General features: G+C 44.6%; 1 pseudogene; it reads right to left on the reverse strand.

Moving 5' to 3' along the window:
• Window positions 1-4,128: 4,128 nt before the first annotated feature.
• Window positions 4,129-5,428, reverse strand: LOC114886454 (annotated as a pseudogene).
• Window positions 5,429-7,984: the final 2,556 nt, after the last annotated feature.

The following is a 7,984-nucleotide window of genomic DNA, read 5'->3' on the forward strand; positions in this document are numbered from 1 at the left end:
CCATTGACAGTTAAAGGGATTATACAGCCACTATGGAGACAGTATGATGGTTCCTTAAAAAAATAAAAATAGAGCTACTGTATGATCCAGCTATCCCACTCCTTGGCATATATTTGGAGAAAACCATAATTCAGAAAGATACATGCACCCCAATATTCATTGCATCAGTATGTGCAATAGCTAGGACATGGAAGCACCTAAATGTCCATCAACAGAGGGATGGATAAAGAAGATGTTGTACATATATACAGTGGAATATTACTCAGCTATAAAAATGAACAAAATAATGCCATTTGCAGCAACATGGATGGACCTAGAGATTGTCATACTGAGTGAAGTAAGTCAGACAGAGAAAGACAAATATCATATGATATCACTTATATGAGAAATCCAAAAAAATGGTACAAATGAACTTATCTACAAAACAGAAATAGAGTTGCAGATGTAGAAAACAAACTTATGTTTACCAGGCGATAAAGGGAGGGGGAATGAATTCGAAGATTAAGGTTGACATATACACACTACTGTACACAAAACAGATAACTAATAAGGACCTACTGTATAGCACAGGGAACTCTACTTAATATTATGTAATGGCCTGTATTGGAAAAGATTCTAAAAAAGAGTGGATATATGTATATGTATAACTGATTCACTTTGCTGTACACCTGAAACTAACACAACATTGTAAATCAACTATACACCAATAAAAATTAAAAAAAATATAAAGAGATTGTAAAGTAAGTATAGGTATGTACTTATTAACATTTTGTTAATTGTTTTCTGGTTGTTTTTGTAGTTCTTTTTATTCCTTTTTTTCTTGTTTTGCTGTCTTCCTTTGTAATTTAATGACTAATGCTATGTTTAGATTCTTTCCCCTTTTTGTATGTGTGTGTACCTATTATAGGTTTTTGTTTGTGGTTATCATAAGGTTCATATATACCAAATATATATCTACATATACCTATATATATGATTATTTTAAGTTGATATAATCTTAAATTTGAGTTCATTCTAACAACCATGCATTTCTCTCCTTCTCACAAAGTTTAATTTTTGACATAATATTTTACATATTTTTTAAATTTTGTGTACCCTTTAATACACAAAACATATAATTGATAGATGGTAGTAGATATGGATAATTTTACTACATTTCTCTACTATGTTTACTGTATGTTTGTCTTTACCTATTATTGTTTCTGTCATATTTTTATATTTCTAGCTGTGGTCTTTTCTGCTTAGAGAATTCTCTTTAACATTGCCTGTAAAGCTGGTTTAGCTGTGCTGAGGCCTTTTAGATTTTGCTTTCTGTAAAACTATTTTCTCTCTTTCAAATGTGAATGATAGCCTTGCTAGGTAGAATATTTTTAGTTGTAGGAGTTTTCCTTTCATCACTTTGAATATATCATATCATTCCCTTCTGGCCTGCAAAGTTTCTGCTGAAAAGTCAGTTGAGAGTCTTATGGGAGCTCCCTTGTACATAACTAGTTGTTTTTCTCTTGCTGCGCTTAAGATTCTCTCTTTATCTTTGCCATTTTAGTTTTGATGTGTCTTGATGTAGAGCTCTTTAGTTTCATTTGTAGGGGGACTCTGTGCTTCCTGGATCTGGAATTCTGTTTTCCTCCCCAGACTAAGGAAGTTTTCAGCTATTATGTCTTCAAATAAATTCTCTTCCGCTTCTCTCCCTCTTCTCTTTCTGGGACCTTTATAATGTGAATGTTAGTACACTTGATGTTGCTCCAGAGGCCCCTTAAAATATCCTTACTTTTAAAAATTATTTTTTCTTTTTTTCTATTCAGCTTGGATGATTTATACTATGCTTCAAGTTTGCTGATCTGTTCTTCTGAATCATCTAATCTACTGCTGATTCCTTCTAGTGTATTTTTTATTTCAGTTTTTCTATTCATCAGATCTGTTTGGTTCTTCTTTAAATTTTCTAACTCTTTGTTGAAATTTTCACTCTGTTCATCCTTTCTTCTCTTGGGTTTGGCAAGCATCTTTATGATCATTACCTTGAACTCTTTTAAATTGCTTATCTACACTTCTTTTAGTTCTTCTGAGGTTTTGTCCTATTCCTCCTTTTGGAAAATATTCCTTTGTATCCTCATTTTGCTTAATTCCCTGTGTTTATTTCTATGTATTAGGTAATTCAGTTAAGTTTCTTGATCTTGGAGAAGTGGTTTTATGTGGGAGATTCCTTATGTGGCCTAGCAGCACACTGCCCTCTGGTCACCAGAGCTATGATCCAGGTGTGCCCCTTATGTGAACTGCATGGGCCCTTCTCTTGTGGGAGGACTGACTACTGTGGGTGCTCTGGTAGGTGGAGCTGGCCATTGGCCCGGTTGGCTGCCAGGCCCTGATTCATGTGGTGGCTGCCAGCCAGTTTGTGCATGGGGCCAAGTCCCAGCATGGCTGTTTGCATAGCTCGGGGTGTCCTGGGGTTGCTGCTAGCCCACCTGAGGGTGGAGTCAAGTCCTGAGACAGTTGACTTCATGGCCCAGGGGGTTGTAGGGTTAGTTCCAGCTCTCTGGTGGGCTGGTAAGTTTCTGGCACTAATAAGCTAGAGGGAAGACTCCAAAATTGCCTTTTGATTTCCCAGCCTCCTTTGCAGCTGGTGTGATCATGTGACTGGGCTCTGGATCAGGGAAGACCAGGAAAGACCAGGGGAGTGTAGATATGCCTTATCCCACCCTCCTCCACACTTTTGTATCCTGAGGAGCCAGGACACAGACCTGGCTGTAACCTGGACTGACCACAAAGATGAGGATGATGCCCTGGGTGGAGACTGAGTCCTGAACAACCCAGTAGGCAGGGACCCCACCTCACTGCTGGACTTTCATGAGAATCTGAGACTGTAAAGAGAGCTCCATCGACTCAACCGCATGCCTTGAACTCAGGAAAGTCACCTGCAGCATCAGAAGCTCCCGGTGGTAAAGGGGGCCCTGGGTTAGAGGCCACATGTACAGAACAAGCTGAAGGGTCCCCTCCCCTCTAGGCAGCTGCCCTCCTGGGATCCCAATCCTGCTTGGGCTGGGGGACCAAGGTCCCTGGAGAGGACCCAGATGGCAGTGGTCAGACTCCTGCAGCCCTGAGTGAGGTAGAAGAACACAGAGGTCAATAGGGGCAGCCAAGCAATGGGTGGCAGGGGTAGGGACTTGCTGTGCCCCCGCCACAGGTCCTGTGACAGGATGATGTGGCAGCTGCAGGGTGTGGAAAGAAACATGTAAACAAAGCCCCAGACCCCTTCTGAGACTGAAAGCAAGTCACTACAAGCACTTGCTGAAAAGATGAATCACAGGAAAAGAAGTGTGGTTCCTGCTCATAGGGACAGATCAAATGAGAAGGGGGGCGCTGGGGACCAGAAGTGAGAAAGAGAGAAGGGGTGGGAGCTGTCACGGCAGGCAGGGAGGTGACAAGCTTCAGGGTGAGGGGCCTGGGCTGGTCCAGGGAGGAGGGTTGAGGATGTGAACTGGGGTGGTCTTATCGTTTCAGCTGAGCTGCCCCCGAACATTCTCTGGGCTTCGATCCACCAAGGCCTCCCATGTGTCACATGGGGAGCTGAAAAGCCCAGGGGCTCCTCTACTTCCCATGTGACTTTGGTTTATAGAAAGCGTGATTTGGCATCATCCGAAATGCACATCTGACCAATGTAAAGAACCTTGCAAGTTTCCACAACATATGCCACAGACACAAACACCTCTGAAGAATGCTGGTGCCCAGTAGTGATTGATGACCCAGCGATGAACCTACTTGGATCTCTCACATCAGAACATGGCACAATGGGTGCCTCCAAGGCAGGTCTTGAGGGAACTCTTTAGACAGAGCCTTCCTCCTGCCCCGCAGCCAACCTCCCTCCCTGATCCCCTCACCTCCCTAAGGTTTGACCCAACTCCTTCATCACCCACCCCTTTCCCCTTTTTTCTTGACCATCCAGTTTCCATCAGACTCTCAGTGAGAAACAAAAATAATTCATGGTGCAAACTTGGGAGAAGAAGCTCACCTGGTAAAAAATAAGTCCCTTGGTACTTAAGAGGCCCCACCAAATGCTGACTGCACAGAAGTCCCAGGAAGCTGAGTGGGGGGCAGCAGGGGATGGGGGTGGGGGTGGGGCTAACTGCCCCTCCCCTACACAGGATACTGGTTTTCGGTGCATGCATAGACGGTGCTCGGCTGGATTCTCCTCCGGATCTGCTCAGGCACTTTGGGGAGGATCTGGAAGGTCTGAGGCAGCAGCTCCAGACAGGCCTCACAGAACTTCTTGATTCGCCAGCAGTAGATGATGGGGTTGAAGATGGACTTGAGGTAGCTGAGCTCTAGGACGCAGAGGCTGGTGGTGTAGAATGAGTGTCCGCAGTAGAACCTCCAGCTGAACACGGGACAGCAGGCTGTAGACAGAGTGCGGCAGCCAGCACAGCGAGAAGCCCACGAAGAGGATCAGGATGGTGGTGAAGGCCTTGGTTTTGAAGCTCAGGTCCAGGCTGACCTGCTGCTGCCGCTGGAGCCGCCGCAGGCCAGTGCGGGTCGGCAGCTGCAGGTCCAGGCTGTTGGACTTGTTGTGTACGTGCACGGCGTCCTTGCACACTGTGTGCAGTATGCCCAGGTAGGAGCTGAGCATCACGGCAAAGGTCGTGAAGAAGGCGGCCCCCACCAGCGTCAGCACTTAGGTGCGGCCGGCCAGCAACTCGATGTAACCCAGCATGCATTGTGGGGCCCGCGCTGGCACCTCCACCTGCAGCCAGTCGCCCAGCGACAGGGTTGAGACACAGAAGTACAGAGCCCAGGACATGGCAGTGATCACCTTGGCCCTGTGGGGGTTCAGCCTTTCCTGACGCTGGACGATGATGAGGAAGTGGTCCACGCTGATGATGAGTAGGATGGCCACACCCTCCAGGACGAAGGACCAGTAGAGCGCAGCCGAGAGACTGCAGAAGGAGTCCCCGAAGTGCCAGGAGACAGTGATAAGGGTTACGATGGTGAAGGGCATGAAGCACAAGGACAGTATGATGTACGAGAAGGCCAGTGTGGCCAGCAGCAGGGTGATGGTGGAGCGCATGGCCGGCCTCTGGTACACGATGATGCAGACCACGGTGTTGCTGAGGAACCCCACCACGATCATCAGCATCATGAGGACTGCCAGGGATATCCTGAGGGGCGCAGGTGAAGGGCCTGCCCGAGAGTCTGCCGCGTGGCTCCCTTTGGGCAGCAGGTATTCATAGGTCTCAATGGACGAGCGGTTAGAGGCCATCATGGAGGAAGTCCTGGAGCTGGGGCAGAAAGGAGAGGAAGGGGCCTCAGCGCTTCAGGGGCTGCTGCGTTCTTTCTGCTGGCTGCATTTTCCTCCCGGTTGTCTTGGATCTAGAGGGCGCTGCAAGGGCTGGGAGGAGCCTCCCTCTTTGGGAGCAACTGGCTGGGATTTGCGATTCATCACAGCCTCATCATCTCCGTGACAATGACTGTGTCCGCAGCTTTCTACTTGGACGTTCTCACTGGCCTGTTGCAAAGAAGCATGAAAGAGAAGGGGGTTAGATCTTCCAAGCATGGGTTGAATAGAGCAGTTTTTACCTTTTACAGGTATTTTAAACATCAGAGTGGAGCTGACTCACTTATTTACCACGTGGGGAAAAGGCTTGGTCTTCACAAATACGACGAGCCTTGTCATGTAACCCAGGAAACCTGATCAGACCTACCTTGTGGGGGACCAGAATTTGTAATCAACATTTCCATAATCAGCATGTATTTTATAACTTGAATTACAAGCATCCTGATCCAGTGAAGCTTTGGATGAGGCAACCCCCAGTAGAGAGCCAGCTCCATGAGGGCAGGGTTTTGTCTGTGTGGTTTGCTGTGTCCCCAGCAGAGAAGATGTTCAACAGAAATTCTGTTGAATGAATAAATGGTAGTTGATGCCGCTGCTATTTGTTTAAGTGTGGAGTCACATGCAGTTTTAAGAAATAATCCAGCAAGATCCCATGTACCTTTCCCCCAATTTCCCTTAATGGTAACACTTTGGACAACTGTAGTGCTGCTAGAATGTTACTTTTGGAAACACTGATGAAAAGGAAGACACTATCCCCCCAGATAAACTCTTTTAAAGGATGCTGTTGGGGCTTCCCTGGTGGCGCAGTGGTCAAGAATCCGCCTGCCAATACAGGGGACGTGGATTTGAGCCTCGGTCCAGGAAGATCCTACATGCTGCACAGCAACGAAGCCCGTGTGCCACAACTACTGAGCCCACGTGCCACAGCTACTGAAGCCCACACGCCTAGACCCCATGCTCCGCAACAAGAGAAGCCACCACAATGAAAAGCCTGCACACCGCAATGAAGAGTAGCCCCTGTTTGCTTCAACTAGAGAAAAGCCCACGCACAGCAAGGAAGATCAAACACAGACAAAAAAAAAGAAAAAAAAGTTGCTTTGTCAGCACCAGTGTCCTCATGGTAGAACAAGCTTCCAAAAATGTCTGCCACTAGTGTTTATGTCTTCAGTGGGAGTCCTAGTAGCTTCTTGCCTCTCCAAGTCGTTCTCGAAGGTCAACAAATGGGTCTGACCCAGACTCCTTTCAAATTATTTCCTCTGTGCTGGGATTCAGAGCATGTGAGATTTTATGCATGCCTTTTAAAAGCAGAATGTCTGTGTCATATAGTCCTCTGTCTCTCCCACATGCAAGCCCCACTGTCTTTTAAAGCCAAATGTTCTAGGGGCTCTTCTTTTCTGTGCAGGAACCCTGGACTGGGGAGCCTGATGTGGGGTTGAGACTCACCATTCCTTGTGAAGAACCTCTGCAATTGTGATTCCTCTCATTTAAGCATTGCCTATCCAGGGGTGTGGGTCGTCTTCTCCCACACTTCTAGTTGTGGTTCCTCTTTTATATCTTTGGCTGCGGAAAATCTTTTCTGCTAGTCTTCAGCTTGTTTTCGTGGATAGTTGCTTTGTAAATACTTGTAATTTTGGTGTGCATCCATTGTAAGAAGGGAACATTTTCTTTTGCTTGGATTTTCAGTTGCTTGAAAAAATAAGACAATACAATATCATTTTTTTCTATAAAAATTGAGAAAAATCAAATGCATAGATATGTTCAACTTTAGAAAATTAGGTATTTGGTAAAAGATACTTAATAATTGTTGTATTACCCTCACACACACAGACAAACATAATTTAACTGCATATGCATACTACATTTACTTTTCCATTCCTATTTATTTCATGTAGATCACACATTTTGTAAATTAGCATAGGTCATACCAAATGGCTCACTTTTTCTATTGCCCTATACATTTTCTGTACAAAGCATCTAACTGTGATGTTGCTTATTTAATAATTTGAAATTCAATACTGGCAAAGTCAAGAATTTATGCTGATAATAAATCAATTTCTCTGAGGGGTGTGGAGTTGGGTTCTTGCTTTCCGTTCCTGGAAGGAAACGTTTAAATACTGACAACTGTTACTTTAAACCCACCTTGGTATTACAGGGGCTTGAGTCTAACCTCCCTTTAAATGCATACAAGTTTTCAGAGAATTCAACCTAAGCATTCAAAAGGAAAGGAAAACTGGCTCAACTTTGTTCCATTTTCCTTCAGATAATGGATAGGAGAATGTGAAAGAGAAGCCATTTAGCCTTAAGTACACATTATATGGTATTTTCAAGGATGTAACAGTCCTTAGTTCTTGGGCAAAAAATCTTAAGTCTCAAGAGAAGTAAAACATTGACTTGTGAAGAGTTAGGAATTATATACACTAAAACCAAAACTTTTATTTATCTAGAAAGAAAGTTGACAAATACTATAACATAACACATGATCTTACAGATTTTGAAATTTTTAAATGTGGCATTACTATTAAATAAATCATGTGGAAAGCAACTATATTGACAACAACAGCAAAAATTTGTATTTTGTACATCCTGCTGACAGTTGATAGCATGACTGAATTGATCAAAATCTATTAATTATTTCTTTCAACCTTCAAAATCTCTCCTTGCCTA

This window comes from Monodon monoceros, unplaced genomic scaffold, assembly GCF_005190385.1.
Source record: "Monodon monoceros isolate NGI ecotype Baffin Bay Population unplaced genomic scaffold, NGI_Narwhal_1 Super_Scaffold_7, whole genome shotgun sequence".
NCBI lineage: Eukaryota > Metazoa > Chordata > Mammalia > Artiodactyla > Monodontidae > Monodon > Monodon monoceros.